This window comes from Mixophyes fleayi, chromosome 7, assembly GCF_038048845.1.
Source record: "Mixophyes fleayi isolate aMixFle1 chromosome 7, aMixFle1.hap1, whole genome shotgun sequence".
NCBI lineage: Eukaryota > Metazoa > Chordata > Amphibia > Anura > Limnodynastidae > Mixophyes > Mixophyes fleayi.
The window spans coordinates 121697769-121719734 of record NC_134408.1 but is presented as its reverse complement, the minus strand read 5'-3'; positions in this window follow the sequence as shown (position 1 = coordinate 121719734).

The following is a 21966-nucleotide window of genomic DNA, read 5'->3' as shown; positions in this document are numbered from 1 at the left end:
GCTGGTATTGGCGTTGTCGGGCTGACTCCACACTCTTTGTACCCACGATCTTGCCACTACCAGTCTGGGCTGCCAGCATTAGAGGTGGCTTCACAATTGTTGGGGTGGAGAGTATGGGGGGGGGGGGGGGTGGGGAGGGGTTGATGCTCGTTTCTTTATTTATGCATGTTTCATTTATGCAGCCTGTAGCTCCAGACATGCTTTAAGCGTATCTTACTGAAATGTACTTCCATACTATTCAGACTCCCATGTATCTTAAGATACGTGCGCCTCTGCATACTATATAAGTTGCATACTTCTAATGGACGTAATTTACACCTACATCTTACACGGAAATTACGTCTGACTCTACATCAGAGCCACGGTATTTGCTGATCATTGCCTATTGTCTTCTTTATGTTTAATGCACTGTAATTGGCCTTCTTATAATAAACAGGTTGATTTGTATATTGCTAAAGTGTAGCTACATTTCACAATCAGCGGAATCTATTGGAAAGCAAGGAAAAGGGGCATACGGAAATTTAGTTTCTTGGATTTTAATACGTAAGTCTATTAAGCAACTAGTTTTCTGACTGTAATATATTTTAAAAGAGCCCAGCACCCCATTTTAATCACCTCCACAAACACTAGTGGGTACAGTTACGGGACATTAACAGACTGCTGTATTAAAAATATAGATAGTGACAGCCATTAAACTGTTTACTTTGTTTCATTCGTGTGAAATAAAGCTATTTTCTTTAAATAAATCTATCACTAGGTACTTGTGCAGAGACTCAGGGAATGACAGGTTTATCTGCTGTACTGTAAAAGCCAACTGGCATAAACTGATGTGTACAAAGGACACGTACAAGAACAACAGCCTCTGGTACTGCATCTTGCTAATGTCACTTACATTGATCATTCCACAATGGGCTTCAGCGAGAGTTCTTACAATGTTTAGAAAATAAACAGACCAAGTTGACTTAATTTTTAATATGTTAACTCTCTGGCACATCTGCTACTCAGAGCATACATCATCCATCTCTACTTTTTTCATAATTTCAGAAATCTATTGTCACTGGTTTAACATGTGAGTCTACATAAAGGATGGATGGTCCTCTAGATAGTGACGTTATCAGAAAAACCTTACAGAATTCAATGTGATCTTCAGCGGGCAATTTGGCTTAAGTCCATTAACAGCAGAGGTGTCAAAACTCATTTAAATTTAGAGTCCGGGTTTTGGTGGTGTTGAATCACAAGAAAATATATAGTAGAAATGACTCATTGAAGATGGTTCTTGGTTAATGGAGAATTCCAGGGAAGTAAATATTTTCAACACCTCCACCTCTTCCCCAAACTAAAAGAAACATGGGAATCCAAAGCTTGGGGCCCTTACAGCTTAAAAGATACTCAACTTCACCAGTGCCTTCATCATCGTCAGTTATTTATATAGCGCCACTAATTCCGCAGCACTGTACAGGGAACTCATTCACATCAGTCCCTGCCCCATTGGAGCTTACAGTCTTAATTACCTAACACACACACACACACAGACAGACAGACAGACTAGGGTCAATTCTGATAGCAGCCAATTAATCTACTAGTATGTTTTTGGAGTTTGTGAGGAAACCGGAGCACCCAGAGGAAACCCATACAAACACAGGGAGAACATACAAACTCCTCACAGATAAGGCCATGGTTGGGATTTGAACTCATGACCCCAGTGCTGTGAGGCAGAAGTGCTAACCACTTAGCCACTCTGCTGCCTTAGCACCAAAATATGTAATGCTTGTCCCCCTATGGAGTAGTAAGATTAGATAAGGGTGCTATGTTTGGGGAGCCTAAAGCTGGCGATGAGCTGCATTATCTACGGTGATATCGGGCAATACGCCAACGTCTAAGGCACCAAACAAGAGCAATATCTTATAATAATCCAATGAAAATTGATTGGATTGTTATTGTGCAAGTTGCCAGGAGTTGCCCACTATCAGCCTATTAGTGTGGTTACCTTCCAACAGCACAAACAGGTCCCAGAGTTGAAAGATATATCTGGCTGCTCAACTCCAGCGCAAAATACAGCGATCTTGTACAATTGAGCTACCCATGTGTGGGGCCAACTTGGACAAGGAACCCGTTGTTCATTGCTCGGTTGGAGCAGCGGGATCAGTCATTGTATGTCTAATATAAGATTATCTGTTTGTCATAAGAAACATATATAAATAGAGCAAATATATTTATCAATACTTGTATAACCCACCTTCACTATCTCAAATTTCACAATATTCTAATTATTTGTTTAAAATTCCATAATCATTTCTAGGTACTTATAATATATCAGCCTGTGGACTACAGCAAAAAAAATATTTTTTCCATGTTCTCTTTAGAATGCCTTATTCATTCCCAATGTATGTGTACTGACTTATATTGCCTGCAAACTACTGATAGAAGTAACCAACCCCCAAACTCTGCCCATAGCTAATATAGCAAAGCTTTTATGATCTAGGACTAGAACCCACCTCTGTCACTGCTGTTGATCCTTAGAGGTTAACATCTCTGCACTGCAAATATTCCTGTGCACAATCTACTTTGTGCGATGTATAATGCTTCCATACTTCACAATAACTAATCTTCTTCTGCTGTGGTTGATTTATGAATCAACCTAGTCTTTATCTCTTTTGCTGTATGCTCCAGATGAATCAAAGATAAGACAGATATGGTGTAATTCCACACAACATAAGGCAGACATTTTAACATTATTTAACACTGGCATTATATGAACACATAAAAATGTATTACTGTGTTGTGTAGAATATCAATGATTTGTTTAGTGCTATTATTAAATGTGTCACTGCTTAATCCTTAAAGTGCTACATTAAATATGACTAATTCTATGGGTACATAACAATGGGCCAGTGGCTGGCTTGCCAGAACAAAACAAGAATAGTTATGAATTAGCCAGCAGTGTCAGCGGCAGATCCAAGTTCAGGAAGAGAGAGCCGCCAGTCACATGACCGCTGAATGCGTACATGTCATTTACAAGCAATAAGCAGACCAGACCATGCCTCACCATTTACCACAAGGACCCCACACCCTGTTAGCCAATTACTGGCTAATAGAGCTGTGTTTCCTTCCTGCTGTGTCAGTGTTAAGTAGCATGCGAGTGTATGCGTACGTACGCTGTATTCAGAGATGAAGATGCACCCAGGTCTGAATGAGTAGCAGATTCGTCCACTTGACAACAGACACACACCTCAGACACTTAAGTCTAACTTGCGAACATGAAAAAAACCCTTTTATTTCATATGTTAATAACAGAATTGCTCTGCACCATAATTTAAAGTCGAATAACCTAGTTAATACAGGAAGAAAAACTTCTATGCATACAAAAACAATACTATTTTTCTTAATCTTTGCTACAACACACTTGGCAAATCGTAATCAATGGCCAAGTGACTACTAAACTCTTAGGGGTATATTTACTAAACTGCCGGTTTGCAAAAGTGGGGAGTTTGTATGTTCTCCCTGTGTTTGCGTGGGTTTCCTCCGGGTGCTCCGGTTTCCTCCCACACTCCAAAAACATACTAGTAGGTTAATTGGCTGCTATCAAAATTGTCCCTAGTCTCTCTCTCTCTGTGTGTGAGTGTGTATATGTTAGAGAATTTAGATTGTAAGCTCATCATGTCAATATTGGCACTAGATATGGCTCAGCATGTCAATGTTGGTACCAGATATGACTCATCATGTCAATGTTGGTACCAGATATGGCTCAGCATGCCAATGTTGGCACCAGATATGGCTCAGCATGTCAATGTTGATACCAGATATGACTCAGCATGTCAATGTTGGTATCAGATATGGCTCAGCATGTCAATGTTGGCACCAGATATGGCTCAGCATGTCAATGTTGGCACCAGATATGACTCAGCATGTCAATGTTGGCACCAGATATGGCTCAGCATGTCAATGTTGGTATCAGATATAGCTCAGCATGTCAATGTTGATACCAGATATGGCTCAGCATGTCAATGTTGGCACCAGATATGACTCAGCATGTTAATGTTGGCACCAGATATGGCTCAGCATGTCAATGTTGGTACCAGATATGGCTCAGCATGTCAATGTTGGTACCAGATATGGCTCAGCATGTCAATGTTGGCACCAGATATGACTCAGCATGTCAATGTTGGCACCAGATATGGATCAGCATGTCAATGTTGGTACCAGATATGGCTCATCATGTCAATGTTGGCACCAGATATGGCTCAGCATGTCAATGTTGGTACCAGATATGACTCAGCATGTCAATGTTGGTATCAGATATGGCTCAGTATGTCAATGTTGGTATCAGATATGGCTCAGCATGTCAATGTTGGTATCAGATATGGCTCAGCATGTCAATGTTGGTATCAGATATGGCTCAGCATGTCAATGTTGGTATCAGATATGGCTCAGCATGTCAATGTTGGTATCAGATATGGCTCAGCATGTCAATGTTAGTACCAGATATAGCTCAGCATGTCAATGTTGATTCCAGATATGGCTCAGCATGTCAATGTTGATTCCAGATATGGCTCAGCATGTCAATGTTGGCACCAGATATGACTCAGCATGTCAATGTTGATACCAGATATGACTCAGCATGTTAATGTTGGCACCAGATATGGCTCAGCATGTTAATGTTGGCACCAGATATGACTCAGCATGTCAATGTTGGTATCAGATATGGCTCAGCATGTCAATGTTGGTATCAGATATGGCTCAGCATGTCAATGTTGGCACCAGATATGGCTCAGCATGTCAATGTTAGTACCAGATATAGCTCAGCATGTCAATGTTGGCACCAGATATGACTCAGCATGTCAATGTTGGCACCAGATATGACTCAGCATGTCAATGTTGATACCAGATATGACTCAACATGTTAATGTTGGCACCAGATATGGCTCAGCATGTCAATGTTGGTATCAGATATGGCTCAGCATGTCAATGTTGGTATCAGATATGGCTCAGCATGTCAATGTTAGTACCAGATATAGCTCAGCATGTCAATGTTGGCACCAGATATGTCTCAGCATGTCAATGTTGGCACCAGATATGACTCAGCATGTCAATGTTGATACCAGATATGACTCAGCATGTTAATGTTGGCACCAGATATGGCTCAGTATGTCAATGTTGGTACTAGATATGACTCAGCATGTCAATGTTGGCACCAGATATGACTCAGCATGTTAATGTTGGCACCAGATATGACTCAGCATGTCAATGTTGGCACCAGATATGACTCAGCATATCAATGTTGATACCAGATATGGCTCAGCATGTCAATGTTGATACCAGATATGGCTCAGCATGTCAATGTTGATACCAGATATGGCTCAGCATGTCAATGTTGGTACCAGATATGGCTCAGCATGTCAATGTTGGCACCAGATATGACTCAGCATGTTAATGTTGGTACCAGATATGACTCAGCATGTCAATGTTGGTATCAGATATGGCTCAGCATGTCAATGTTGGCACCAGATATGACTCAGCGTGTCAATGTTGATACCAGATATGGCTCAGCATGTCAATGTTGGCACCAGATATGACTCAGCATGTTAATGTTGGTACCAGATATGGCTCAGCATGTCAATGTTGATACCAGATATGGCTCAGCATGTCAATGTTGGCACCAGATATGGCAGCATATTATTGTTGGCACCAGATATGACTCAGCATGTTAATGTTGGCACCAGAGATGGCAGCATATTATTGTTGGTACCTTTCTTCTATCTGCACCAAATATGGCTAAATCTGTTTTAGATATAGATATAGTTTAACCTAAATTATATTATTTTCTTTAGATTTCACGAGATATTGCCCTAGTTTTTTTCAATTTGACACCACAAACAAGAAATAAACTTGTCAGCTAATGAATACTAGTCTACTCCTCACCCTCTACTTTGTGTACTGTCTAATTTTAAATGCTGGCCATCAGAATGGACTATTTTATAACTGGCATTAAAATTCTGAGATAAAGATGCTAATTAGTCTAGTCACTGCACTTAGTGCTATGCTCATCTGTGTCACGACTGGGATTGGAAATGGTACTTGCTGGGATTGGTGCTTCTGAGCTGGGAGCTGCAGAGTCTAATGCACCCCTGGTATTCGCCAGGAACCCCCGCAAGGACTTATGGACTTTGCTGCAAGCGCCGTGAAGGTCACAGTTCTTCTAGACAGTACCTGGCCGGAAGAAGCGCGTCTGGTTGCTTTGCCCCGAGAGGAAGAAGCAGGCAGCCATCCTTGTGCGAGTGGAGAGAAACAGAGACGGCACCTGACAATCTGCTTTGCTCCTATGCTTTTGCATTGTGTCCCAGTTGCCGACAAAGCTTATACATTTGTCCCTTTTGTCTGTCTGAGATGGTACCCCTTGTTAGCCATATCTCTGTTCTGAGAACTGTGAGCCTAATTCATTAAAACACGCAAAACAACCGTAAGATGCATTTTTTTTAAAATAGAAACAGCAAAAAAACACATGTAAGTCAGGCATACGCATGTCTGTATTCAACTAGAAGCAGATCTAAAGGTCTCTTGTTGAATACAGGTCTATGTGCGTTCTGCTTAGACAGACATAATACACTGTAGGATATTTCCAATACATATACGGAATATAAAGTCCCAAAAGAATGCACAGAAAAGAAAAACAAGTTTTCAATGATTGTCACCTGCTAATAATATTGGGCCTGATTCATTAAGGAAAGTTAAGCAAAAAATTAGTAAGTTTTCTTACTCAAGTTTTCTGGACAAAACCATGTTGCAGTGCAAGGGGTGCAAATTAGTTTATTATTGTGCACATAAGGAAAATACCGGCAGTTTTTATATAGCACACAAATAATTGATAGCTTATTTGTTCACTGACATTTAAAGTTGATCTAAGACATGCCCTACCCTAACTATAAATTTGTCCACATTTTTTAAATTTACCTCCCCTCCAATGCAACGGTTTTGCCTTACTTACTTACTTTTGCTTAACTTTACTTAATGAATCCGGCCCATAGTGATTAATAAAAAAACATTTTTAAAAAAAGTCATAGGCTGTCGTAACTGTCCCTTGCGCTCGAAGATGAGTTGGATGCTCTTGCGTTCACTGACATTCTGATTCGGGGCATGTGCAGAACAATTTTACGCAAATGCTGATACGCCATGTATGAGCATTTACATTCCTTGTTGAAACAGGTGCTGTATGTGTACACAGTATACACCGTCCTAGTGTGCAAAAGCAGGTGATAAGACAAGTAGGCACAGTGACATTAATAATGTGCAAACTTGGATGTCGCTTTGTGCATCACAAAGGCCCTCCACTGCATACCACGTGGAACACACTGAGCCGGACTGAAGACCGAACGCAACATGCACCTAAATGATGTTTTATAACAGAGCATGGAACTTGTGCGTAGTTACGACCTTATTCAAGTCCAAGTTTATCTCAAGACACATTTCGATTCAAATCTGGGAGTTACTATGCTCAGCCTAAACAGTACATTACATCTTTACATAGACACTCAGAACAGACTGTAGTATACGCACATGTGTAAGTACAAAAAAAGATAACATCAGAACGCATAAAAAAACATGATTTTTTACATAAAATAAAAGAACAACTATTAAAAGTATAATAATTTATAGAAATATTTGTTTGACTTTTTTATAGAATATTTTTTTACATTAATTACATAAAGATGTTTTCAATCATACTGTACATATGCATCTTAGTTGCATACAGTTGTTCTCTATGCGCTACAGACACGTGTACTTTTTAATTCCAACACTATGCCTTGTCATTCATCCCTTTACACCTGCCCTCTAGTGGGCGCTCATGATACGGGGCAAACCAAACGTACTTACGAGAAACACAGGACTTGAATCAGCCACATCTGAGCCGGGATGCCCTTACTGTGCATGAGCTATGTTAGCCGCTTCTTTCCCTCCCCCATTCCGCCTCTCAAGTCGTAGGCAGTAGGAAGTGACATTTGCGTTCGGACAGGAATTACATGCAGTGGAGTTCATTGGCGTCATGTCTGATTCTAAACATGCGCAGAGCTATATCATGCAAGATATGCTACACAAATGGATGTACATCTAAACATGAATCAGGCCAACAGTCTTAAAACTTATATTAATCACAAAATAATTAATGCTGTCATGACAGGGAGAAAGACTTCAGCAGACCAGTGACTTAGGAGTCATTGCCGTATGTCAGCATGCTCAGCTAAAATTGTCCACTCTCATTTAAATGGATTTGTTTGAGCGGCTAAGGGAAGGAGCAGGTTGCTAAAATATATAGAGAATAGTGGTGTGGCAGTTTTGACCTCTTGCATTATTTTGTCTTCCCTCATCCTCCTGACTGTAACACCTATGGAGGCTACAGGATTCATGTGCCAAGAAGACTCCACAGATATCTCTTACAGGTGTTATTTATGGCAGAGCGAATCTCCCAATCAGCTGTTTGATTACCACATGTACAACAAACAGAACCTAGTTGCTGAATGTGACTTCACTTGACCAATATGGGCAAGTATTCCAGAAACTGGCCCTAGCCAATGGGCAAGTTAATTAAATACATTTAATAATTGTAATCAGAAGATGAGCTGACATCAATATTCTTTCTCATGACAAGTTCATCATTATATTCTTCGTTGTGTGTCCACTGGCCTCTTCCATAGGGTCATTAAGTCCTTCGAATAATTAATCCTGTGTATTTTTCATATTTTAATGTATTCCTTCTCTTTTTTCATCCATAATAGTGCTTTCCATCTTCAGCCTTCTTTATACTCTTCTTTCAAACTACAATGTTTCAGGATGAATTAATTATAGGACAATTACATGGCTAAAAAGATTTTGTGTCTTATGATAATCAAAAAGCACATAATGATGTACTACATCTGCGTGCAATTTATTTTCTATTGGAATCAGTTTTAGATATTGTGACATCTACTTTTTGTGGGTGTAAAATTGTGGACATTTTTTTTTAATTAAACCTCATACCAATCTTCAATCATTGCATAAATACTTTCTCTAATACAATGTATCTAAGATTACTTAACTGAGCAAAATTCTCCTTGCTGTCTGTTTCAGGGTGTGAGAGCTGCATGAAGATGAACGATACAACATCTGCACCATTGCCGCACCCCAACGCTGACACCAACGGATTCGTATTGCACTGCACGCATAACTCAGCAAATGCCAGTCATCAACAATTGTCAACATAGTGACCTTACTTATAAACTTTCAATAATACTTTTTAAAGCATAATAATCTACGTATCCTCCTTATATTGTGGAATATATTTAATATGGACATATTTTTACACATTATACTGGTAGACTTCATGCATATTCTATATATGTTTGTTTCTTTTAGAGCCAGCAGCTGTCAACTTCAAAAAAGAAAGATTCTCAAAGAACATCTGAGGAGTAGAACTGTCAGGTCGTTGCCTGGTGTTTATCACTGGTTCCTCAGGACTTGCTAATAGTTTCTCGATGTGTGTTTTTACTCTCCACTACTGTAAATGGCTCCAACGGAGAGGGCAAGGTATGGTTACCACATTTTGGCAATGAAACAATGCTGCATACTCAGAAGTCATTGACCCATATGTTTTGCATATACAGAATGGTAGTATTTAATGTGAAGTGTGACTTTTTCTAATTTCTTATTTTACATGGGTTGGCCATTTTGGACAACCCCTTCTTAATCAATCCTGCCCCTTCCACATATAGCATACATGGCGATTTGTCCCCTAAAAATCCCCTCTGTTACACTTATTGGAGAGCCAAGTTTTACCATGGCTCAGTTTGTCCATAGTGTTTCAACACAGGATGAAAGGTAGCGAGCTGTCGTTCCGATCCATTGCTTTGCACTATCCTATGATTTATATTGTGCTTTGCTGTACATAAGAGGCGTTTACACCTAAGACAGGTGGGCCTTGGGCTGAGCAGAATTAACTTTATGTCTGGTGAAAATGGAGGCAGTGCTGCAGTGTGAGGCCCCCATACATAGAGCCTGGCTGTCAATAACAACCTCGGGTTTCAGATAAGAGGGCAATAAAATACTTACCAATAAATTCCATAAATAATGGACACAACACATAACTTTTAGCAAATAAAGAGGTTTTTTTTAACCCAATAAACACACTGTACGGTGGAGGAGAACATTGTAAGCAGATCGGCAAATACCCAAAGTCAATCAGGATGTCACGGATCACTTACCCTCTGGACATCAATAACCTGTACACCACTTTTACCTGAGCACTCCTTTATCATTTATCATTAAATTGGGACAATTTATCCTAGGCATTCCAGAACCCGAAAACCATTCTGAGCTAGTAAAATGCAACCTACAAGGCCGCCCCCAAGATCGAAACAATAAGCTAACAATGCCTCAATACAAGTAATGTGTGCCTCACCAACCTTGCCCGCCGACTGCACAGTGTTCTACTGCAGAGCCATGGGCTGCACCAGCCGTAGAGTGCTCCGTCACCAAGCAGCTCCACTCTCCACCGGGTCTGCACCAAGCAAAGAAGGGGGGTGAACACCTCCCCTACCACAGGCAGGACCTAACCACATTTCAACACCGGAGCCAGCAAACAATTCACAACTTCCCCCAGTGACACCCAAACTAGGTGTATCCAAACCATCCATTGTTTCTTAACCCTTTTAGTGAGGACCAAACTAGATATGAACACAAACCTCAACTTTTAATCTCCCCCGGACTTAATTCCATCCCTCAGTTATAAAAACTGTCACTTATAGTCAGTGCTTCAAGTTTCAGATTCCAGATTTCTTGGTCTTGACCTGTATTCCCGGAAAACCGAGACAAACCAGGAAAAACTATGTGTGTGTGGTGTGTGTGTGTGTGTGTGGGGGGGGGGGGGGGGGGGGGGGGGAGGGGTCTGTAAATGTAAACACTGCTTATAGTTCCTGTCCACCAGAGCAGACATAGCGCATAGTGTGTTATATGTAACTATACAGTTCAGTGGGGAAGTGTGGCCCTAACTATTGATCACTGTAAATGTCAGCTGCTGTCAGACACAGTTTATATTAAATCTATCAGTGCTTGCACTAGGGAAGACCCGAAACAGGCTCCTTTGGTGATAGAAAAAATAAAAAAAATGTTACACATACAAAAACCACAAAATACTTTAAACTGTGTAATGTACTTAAAAAAAATAGACAGCTGGATCTCAATATGAAATTTAGTAATTTAGAAGCAGTTAAAATGACTTATCTGTTAAAGATGCACATAGAAAAACCTGAAATATGGTCTGGCCACAAAAATACAAAATACCGCCAGTTATTAAGGGGTTAAGTAGGGGTTGTCATAAAGAGGGCAGCCATTTAAGTCAAGTTCTTTGGAAGTTAAAAAGTGCATAGCAATTCTAACCCACATTTATTCCTCTAATCTCAAAAGAAAATGCACATTGACAACATTAATTATTATATTGGGAACAATATCAATTATCCAATTCAAGGGAGAGGGTTATTCATTGTACTGCTGCCTGCTGCAGGACAGCAGCTAAAAAACTGAGAGACCTGCTGCAATATCGTTCTGAGTTTACTGCCCCCTACTGCTGAAATGGTGAATATTCACTCCAACCTAGGTAGGTCAATTGAAAGATTCATGTTTGCAGAGTTCTCCTTGGCCAAGTTTAGGAAGTAGAGACAGGTTGGTTAAAATTGTTATAGCTGTTGAAGAGAGTGATGTATTATTTTTGCAAGACTTGCTCTGGTATCCTTCCTATGACCGAAAATGACTTATCTCGTCAGTTGATCAACCCCACTGGTGCGTATGTGAGGCCGACCCAGGAAGCAGAAGGTATTTGACCCTAAGTGAGTGTTTGCACCTTGCAGGTTTGGTTATTCCCGACTGCAGATGGCATAATGTATGACCAGTATACAAAAAAACATGGTCACATGAACAAAGGGGGGCTGTTAAATATGAATCTGGTAGGGATTATTGCTAGGGTCTAGAAGAGTGGCCAATATACAAGAATGTTCTGTAGTTCAGTAGGGCTAAGTACGTAAATGCACCAGTGCAATAAAATCCCTGCGGAAAGTTATCTATGGTTATAAGTTAGTGTGCAGGACCCTCTTATCTCCCAAAATCTCCCAGTGAAGTATCCCAAGGATCTGTACTTGGACCAGTGCTTTTTAATATCTTTATTGGTGACATTGCAAATGGTATTGAAGGGAAAATATACCTTTTTGCAGATGACACAAAGATATGCAACAGAGTAGACACACCAGGAGGGGTTAAACAAATGGTTGATGGTCTAGGTAGACTAGAGAAATGGTGAAGACAGTGGCAACTACAGTTTAATGGCAAAAAATGCAAAATCATGCTCTTAGGTCTCAAAAATGCAAAGGCTAAATATAGTAATAATGGCACTATAATGGAAACTACTGAGGAGGAAAGGGATCTAGGAGTCACTATTTCAGGTTTATTTAATGGCAGGTAAGCAATGTAAAGCTAGGTACACACTACACAGTTTTCATCCAATAATCGGCTAAATCAGCCGACATACGACCGCTCGTTCAAAAGTCGGGTCAGTGTGTGCAGTGACACGATGGTCGAAAGTCTGCCCAAATGGACGATTGTCGCCTCATTTGGTTGGTCGTACCGTTTAATATTTTCGTTCCAATCTCGTTTCCGCTGTGTAGTGTGTATAAGTTTCCAACTGATCCACAACAGTGAGTACGAAATTACAGTCATTGCTCACGACAACATGGCTGTAAAAAGTCGCTAAAGGGACGTCCGCTCTTCCCTTTATCGTCCTAAACAAGGCTAGTGTGTATGCAGTCCATGGACCGAGCGATCGGACCATCGATCGCATGTAAAATTGCTTGGCATAAAAAGTTGGTCGAAATTTCTGTAGTGTGTACCCAGCTTAACAAAGCAATGAGGAAGGCGAGTCAGATGCTTTTGTTGCATATGGAGAGGAATCGGTAGCAGAAAGAAAGAAGTAATAATGCCACTGTATAGGTCATTGGTACGGCCTCATCTAGAATACTGTGTTCAATTCTGGAGGCCATATCTCCAGAAGGATATAAATACATTACAGACTGTACAAAGAAGGGAAACTAAAATGGTGCATGGCCTACAGCACAAAACTTAACCGGAAAGACTAAAAGATCTTAAATTGTATAGTTTGGAGCAGAGAAGGGAAAGGGGGAACATGATAGAAACTTTGAAATATATCAAGGGTTTTTAACAAGGTACATGAGGGAAACATTCTTCAAAGGAAGAGAAGTACTAGAACACGAGGACATGCACTGAAACTGGAGGGAAGTAGGTTCAGAGGAAATTTGAGGAAAAACTACTTCACAGAAAGGGTAGTGGATAAGTGGAATAACCTCCCATCAGAGGTGGTAGAGGCTAATACAGTAGAGCAATTTAAACATGCTTGGGATAGACATAAAGATATCCTTACAAAGAATAAAGGATCAAATAGGGTTTGAAGTTACCACAGGTTAAAAATCTGGCAGACTAGATGGGCCAAGCGGTTCTTATCTGCCGGCAAATTCTATGTTTCTAAATGATAAGCGCTATATAAATATCTATTAATAAATAAGTTCAAATATGCAGAGGAGGCATATTCACTTTATACAACAAAATAATCCTATGTAATTTACTATTCCTTAATGCTTTTAGGAGAATTGTTTGAGAATTAGAATGTTCTCAAATCATATAAATACATGAAAGGGCTCTACAAACTCACAGTGTTTATTATAGATCTGAAAACTGATAGAAGAAGATACCAAAACTTAGAAGTGTTAGGAAGCAGAACTTTACTACTATTAGCTGACAAATACTGGCAGAGCATCCACTGCTGTCCAAGTCTAAGACCCCTATTTATGTACAGCGATGACATAGAATAATAACTTTTCTATCACGGAATGTCGCAGAGATAAAAAATGTTTTATCACCACAGATTATCATGAGTGTATTGAGCAGCTGAGTGATAGATGAGCAGCTGAGTGATACTCACCCAGTGATACTGACTGTCAGCGGTAAAATTGTACTTAACGCTTCCCCAGGCCAGTGTTGCGGCATATGCGCATGCATTAGCCGGGTAGCTAGTTCAAGCATGCGCAGCGGAACTGGAAGCCCGGACCTGAGCTTTCAGTTCCACTTAGGGGGAAAAAAAAAATAATATATATATTTTTTCTTCTTAATAATAAATAAATAAGGAGGCTGCCCTTGATAAAATAGGCAGAGCCGTAAGGTGCAGGCGGGGGCGACAACCAGGTCGCAACCCTGAGGGTGCGCAACACCCGCCAGCTATAAGCAGCCCTCAGATGGTCTCAGCGCATTTACCGCAGGACTGTCCTTTTTGAGTGACAGGGAGCTGGCACAATGAGAATGTCGGCAGGCTCCCTGCATCCTGCTCCCTGCAGTGTACCTGACGTGAACAAGTGACGTCAGGACGCTGTATAGAGGGGCCTGCACGGAGACAAGAAGCAGGAAGAAGACAGACAGACAGAAGAAGAACGAAACAGAGCAAAGAGAGGGGATAGGGTATTGTAAAGAACAGGGGGGAGCTGTAAAGAACAGGGGGGAAAGAGGGGTCTGTAAAAAACAGGAGAGGAGAGAGGGAGCTGTAAAATATGGGGGAAAGAGGGGCTGTAAAAAAAAACAGAATGAGAGAGAAGGGGCTGTTAAGAATGTGGGAGGGGCTGTTAAAAAGCAGAAGGGGAAAGCTAACAGGAGGGAGAGAGGGGGCTGCAACGAATAGGGGGGAAAGAGGGGGCTGAAAAATAACAGGAGGCGAGAGAGGTGGCTGCAAAGAACAGGGGGGAGAGGGGGCTGTTAAGAACAGGGGGGTAGATGGGACTGTAAAAAAAAAAACAGGAAAGGAGAGAGGGGGCTGCAAAGAACAGGGGGAAAAGAGGGGGCTGAAAAAACAGGAGGGGAGAGAGGGGGCTGTAAAGAACAGGGGGGAGGGAGTACTGTAAAGAGCAGGGGGGAGGGGACTGTAAAGAGCAGGGGGGAGGGGGCTGTAAAGAACAGGGGGAAAGAGGGGGCTGTAAAAAGACAGGAGGGGAGAGAGGGAGCTGTAAAGAACAGGGGAGAAAGAGTGGGCTGTAATAAAAAAACAGAAGGTGAGAGTGGGGGCTGTTAAAAACGGGGAGGGGGAGGGGATGTAAAGAACAGGAGGGGATAGAGGGTGCCATAATAAGTAATTAATTATAAATAATGAATAAGTACTATATTCAAAAGGACAGTGATGGGTTTATCAGTAATAATAATCACTATTAAATGTGGTGGAAATGTGTATGCCATAAATTTGACTGTGGGACTGGTGGAGGAAATAGGCCTTTGTATTAAATGGGAATACTATTAATGCCGGGGCTGGCGAAGGGTGAAATTGGTCGGTTTATTAAATGTGAATGCTTTTAATTTAATGGGGCTGGTTTGAGGGAAGGAGGCTTATTTATTAATCGTAAATACTAATGTAGGGCTGCTTAGAGGGAAGGAGACATAATTATTAAATGCAGGTGCTATTTAATTTAATGTTAGGGCTATATGGGGGGAAAATAAGAAATATTCATTAATTGTGAATGCTATTAATTAAATTCTGGGGCTGATTGGATACAAGGAGGCCTGTTTATTGAACAAAAAAAGCTAATGATTTAATGTCGGACTGGTTGGGTGGCGTAGTGTTTGTTGAATGCTCGACTTTCCAGGAGGTGCATAGTACCTATCTCTTTTCCAAACAGGGAACCCAACATTCCAGGATCCGGCCAAGCAGATACTGTGTTTAAGACATCGGCAGCAGCACCAGGCAGGAGTGTCCACTCTGGCTGTGCGTTCCCACGAGTGTGCAAGAAGGAGGATGGGAGACGCCAATGCTCTGTCTTGCCCACAAGGTAATGAGTGTAGTAGATGGGACTCTTGGTTTTTATGTTTACATTAAATTGGATTAGGGATAAAAGAATTTAACTTTGAGCAAATTCTGGGTATGTTTATTGACATCTGAATAAAAGTACTGTTTATGTATGTTTTGTAAAGGTAAGAACCAATTATAGTGCTTACCTGATATGTTGGTCAGTAAACAGGTTCTACCAAGGTATGTGACCCCAGTGACTTTGAAAGTACTCAGTGTAATGCAAACAGCTGTTGGAGGCAGCACACAAGAATCACCTTAAATATATAGCATGCTTCCGAGATGAAGTGATAATAATCCAAGAGCACAAAACAGATTTAGTTGTAGGATTTATTGGGCCCTATTGTCAGGAATTTATTTCATAAAGACGAACAAGACATATGCCTAGTGAAACAATGTATCATGCCTCTTGGATGTTCTATATAACACTTGATTGTTATATATCTTAACTCTTATGTCCTATGTAAACAATTATGCTTATTTTCCACTATTCTTGAATTTATGCTTCTTGAATGTTCTGTATTTTGCCTGTTGGCCCTCTACACCTTTGTAATATGCTCTACTTCCCCACTGTATGACTGCAGGGTTTTGTGGTGATGGATTTTTGTTTGGATTTTGGACTTGACCATACATTTCTCCCAGTAGACATATTGGAAGAGTTGGCGTGGTGACATTAGCATGTGGGGTGCACAATTTCAAATTTAGGATGTAGTTACTCATAATGTCTTTGACACCATCAACTCAAAATACAGCCCTGCCTGAAAAAAAAAATTGAACACTCATTTTCACCATTATCAATCTATCTCATACTTGCCTACTCTCCCGGAATTTCCGTGATGCTCCCGAATTTCGGGGAGCCCTCCCAGACTCTCGGAAGAGTTGGCATCCCCCGAACATGATGGAGACGGGGCATAATGATGCGCTTTCATGTGATTCAGCCCGCTCCCTGCTATAAATGCTGTGAATTTTGGCATTTCCTAGCAGGGGGCGGTTCTACGGTGACCACGCCCCCTCCTACCCCCTGTCACATGACCTCTCCTCCAGGATCTCCCGGAAGAGAATTTTAAAAAGTCTGCAGGTATGATCTATCTGAAACAAATCCTTGTTGCTCCCTGAATCAATATATAACCAAACACTGGAGACTGTCAGAGTCCCAAGGCCCATACACGTCACATTGGCTGCTATGTCTATGGTTGGCTTCTTATGTAGTGTGCCAGAGACTGTGTAGGTAGAGCTATGCTTTATTTATTAACATTTATTTATATAGTGGCAGCATGCTCCACAATACTTTACAGTTGGAAACAAATGCCATAATAATACAAGACTGGGCATTGACAAACAGACGAAGAAGGAAGAGGCTGTGCTTGCAAGCTTACAATCTATTCATGTCTTGTAACTGTCCTCCTGTAAATCCTGTTTGTTACCTTTCATGTTATAGTCCAGTAATACCTTCCTATGAGTGCATGTTAGGTTTCTTTATTACCACTAAACTGCTGTGCGGTGTGTGCACAGCGCCACATAAACAATCTTATGTTTCATCATGTGCAGTATAATCTTTGTATTCCTGCAGTCTAACAGGACCCCCTAGAGGCAGGATACAGTATAACAGAGGTTATTCAGGCTGTATTCATTGTCAAAATGCTTTGTGTCCTGCCTTTGTCTTCTCCTTAATGAGCCAATATTCACACAGCTGTTTTCATGCCTGTTGATAACAGGATGCAGCAGCCGCTATTTCCTCAGTTTGTATTGCTCCTTTGCTTAGATGACATTGCAGTTGATAGTGGGTTAAAATAGCAGCGACTGCAGACACACTGCAGACGTTAATTGATTTCCTTTGATGTTAGATTTGCATTCCTTCCTGAAACAGCCATTTAGGGGTTTGTGGATGATCCTCTATCAAACAAGGAGGAACTAGAAAAGAATGTTGTCAGACATAAAACCTTATGCACAAGCCAATGTGTTTCTCACTCTACCATTGTTCTCTAGGTTTTACCAGAGTAAACAGTAAATGGCAATTGCACATTCCACTATTAAAGCTGCTTGAGAGAAATATTTGCGGTGAGGACTAGCCTGGATTTATGTGGTAACCTATAAAACGCTTTTCAACAATCACAGCAGGGTAATAATTGTCTGCACTGCAGTTTCTTGTCAGGATTTCAAGATATTGAATTAATTAAATTGTAGCCGCCATATATACGCTAGAGCTTAGATAACTGACAGGCTGTATAGTGGCTCCGCCCACAAAATGGCTGTCCCCACTGTGTGTAAGTGATAAGATTGCTTTACTAGATGCAGATTTAAACTATCCTTAATTCATTGCTAGTATCGGCTGAAAAGAGCCTGACTCTGTAAACTCTATGGAGATGGTGAGCATGAGTGCATACACACTACATGATCGGTCGGTGATTGGTTGGAAAATATTAAACAGTACGACCAACCAAATGAAATGATAATCGTCACTTCGGGACAACTTTAGATGATCGCGTCACTATACACACTCACACGGTATCTGACCAAACGGTCGTATGTCGGCTGATTGGCACGAAGATCGGATGACCCTACAACAGCTATAAATCTGTCCACAGAATATAAATTTATCCCCCCCCCCCCGCTCCTCCAATGGCCAGAGGTGCAAAGTTACTCCTTTTTTATGCTTTGCTCTCCTTAATAAATCAAACCCTTATTCTTTAAAGCTTGTGTGCGCATCCTATATTGGCCCTCCACCATCAGCGCAGAGCAACTAGACAACTCACCAACAGAGGGAGTAACCAATTTGATACTATACAAGTTTGGAACAGATGCAGCTCTTCACTAACATTACAGGCTATAAGTATACACTTTTGGTAGATGCCCAAATATTACCATTCCAATAGAGAACTAGGTAAGGCTTTGGTATCCTTCGTTTCTTCCTTTAATGCTCCTTTCTTAATTCAATACTATAAAGCTCTCAACTGGCATAGTACTTAAATAAACATAACAGGTGCAGACTTGAATAGGGTACTGCCAATGTAACTATCAGTCCCTACCTATGTGGGAGTCTTCTGCAGTTGATATCTTCAAATTGTGTGAGCACTCTCCATAGCAACCCGAACTCCTCTCTGCTCTGACAGATGGATCAAGGAAGTATGCAAATAACAAGTTGATGAAATTCTGGTGAAAAGGAAGGTACATACTTTTATTTGAAATAAATGCCACACAATGTGTTAACCAATAAGGTTGGACTGGCATCCCTTAAACGTAAGGTATAGTCTAAGCTTAATTTGTAGATAAAAAAGAAGAGGCACTAGGGAGGACATTAAAAATGATCTTCAAACATTAAAGACTATGGGATAAAAAAGTGATGGAGCCCTCTACCCTCCTGTTTTCATTACCTATAACTTTTGCTCACCAGCTACACTGCTCTCCTCCTCCTCGGGCTCTCTGCCCATTGTCTTCCACTCCTCCATTGTCTCTGCACCTCTTTCAGTGGCTCTAAACCTGTTAATATCAAATTTCCAGCATAACATATTTTTTATTTGATTTAAATTCAAAGGAGATTTTATCAAAATATTTAGACAAATCAGGGAAAATGATTTTAAGAAGCTTTGTTACTGGTAATGAACGTACAATTGGCATCGTCACTATACTACAGTATTATTTAATAGGTTTGTTTCCACTAGCATACACTTTGTTGCATCAAGAACTGTGCAGAAACCCCACATTAACTATGCTGTTAGATTGTAAGCTCTTCGGAACAGTGGCTTTCTTGCCTGTTGTATTCGAATATCTGAAACTGATCTTCCTTCCAGTTTTTTTGCCCTATAAGTTATAAGCTGCAAAGTACATTTTGTGGTGTCATATTAAAGTACTTAAATACAAAAAAAAAAAAAAGTGATGGAAGTGTATTCTTGTGCTTTCCATCACAAGATAACTCCCCACTCGAACCCTTTGCTATGCTATGCCCCGTGCCTCTTATCGACATTCATTATTTCCTGGTTTACAGGACTTATTTCGGACTGCAGATATTCTGTAGAATTTACATAGTATGCAGGCGCTATATAAATAAATGTTAATAATAATATTATTAACAATAAAAATAGTATTGTCATGAGGTTTAGTCAATTAATAAAAATGTCTACATAAATAACTATATAATAAACACAAAGTTTAATTATTATAACAATACCAGAAAGGATTTATTTTTTCAGCGCTATATCCCTTTAAATACAATGCTTGGGCAATTAAATGTAGAGAAGTACAAGTCATGTTACTTCCCTATAATTAAGATAAATGTAATCAATAAGTAATTCACATCTTCATTTTGCTGTTTCATTAGTTCACAACTCTGGGTTTAAATACATTAATTCTCCAGTATGTTCAATGAATGAATATACAGGATTCTCAATCCTCTGCACAATACAGCGAGAAAAAAAAGTACAATTTCTTAACAACCAGATTAAAGGATCCATGGTGACTTCAATGGGGGCATTTGCAGTTATGCTGAGCTGCACGTTCAGTTTTTTGTAATTTGCATTGAGCCATAAAAACAGAAATAAGGAGATAGATATAAAAGGTCAATTTAATAGCAGCCAATTAACCTACCAGTATGTTTTTGGAGTGTGGGAGGAAGCCCACACAAACAAACTCCACACAGATAAGGCCATGGTTGGGAATCAAACTCATGATCCAAGTGCTGTGAGGCAGAAATGCTAACCACTAAGCCACCGTGCTGCACATCCATGTTCATGGGATAAATGATCTCTTATTCAAGCCTTTCCATTCGGAGCTAGATAAAGAAACAGGCCCTACATTGAGCCACAACAATTTATAGGCTTGACGAGAGTCTGTCTGCCAGAGAACCATTTTTTTTAAGATTTGTTTTAAAAACTGTGAGAACCAAACTGCATTAATTTCATGTTCTGTACTAATTTCTCTTCAATTTTGGCTATAGCTTCCATTAAGCAGTTTTATATTTTATAGTTGCAATGGGCACACAGACATCATAAGGTCATGTTTAAGGCGTAAAGCTATAAAGTACTGTATTTATTAAGGTCTGTTTATAATGCATAGTAGTTAAATGACTACATTTAAAATATGCGTTCCACATACACTGCCAACAAATGTGATTCAAATTATGTGAACTGTAGCTGCTGTGAACAGCATGCCAGTGATAATAATACTGTGTTTACCAAACTTATATTGTTATGTATATAGCTTGCTATAGAGAAATGTTGGCAATCATGTTTTAGATGTCTTTAAAGACCAAGGTCATAATAGGTTTACAGTTTAGAGTAGTGGCGTAGAACCTCAATTTCCCATGTCCTAGTTTACTGGTAGGTTAATTGGCTGCTAACAAATTGACCCTACTCTGTGTGTCTGTCTGTGTGTGTGTATGTTAGGGAATTTAGACTGTAAGCTCCAATGGGGCAGGGACTGATGTGAGTGAGTTCTCTGTACAGCACTGCGGAATCAGTGGCGCTATATAAATAAATGGTGATGATGATGATGATATTCATGTTTTGGGGAAAAATTACCATTTTTTAATCCTTATAATTGCCAAACAATCAGGTGTGTAAGGCTTTTCATTTTGCTAAGATGCTTCTACATAGGTCCCTCCCACATTCCGTTTTGGGCACTTCCCCTATGAGATCAGTTTGAGCCTTATTATTCAAGATTGCGCTCCTGACTGGGAATGCACATGGTAGAAAGAGTGAAAACGTCATTGCTAGGATCACCCTCTTTATTGAGCTGGCTAGTTGGCACGCGCGTGCGGATATTTACAGAGTATGTTATGGCAAATCGGTTACTGCTCCTGGCCAGTGTCGTGAGTACTGTCTGTATATACCTCAGTGAGGTCACGATAGTGCACCCTCCAATAGCAAAGAAGACAGAGAATTTGTAATAAAACCATAGACATATAATTAGTGACCATAATGCCAGGGCTACATACAGTAAATATTTGCCCAAGCTTATAGGAAATAAAATAACATGTCTCTTTTTTATGAGTGTGAACCAGGAAAAAATTGCAACAATAAAAGTGTCACACCATGAACAAACTATCACGAAAAATGGTAACTGAT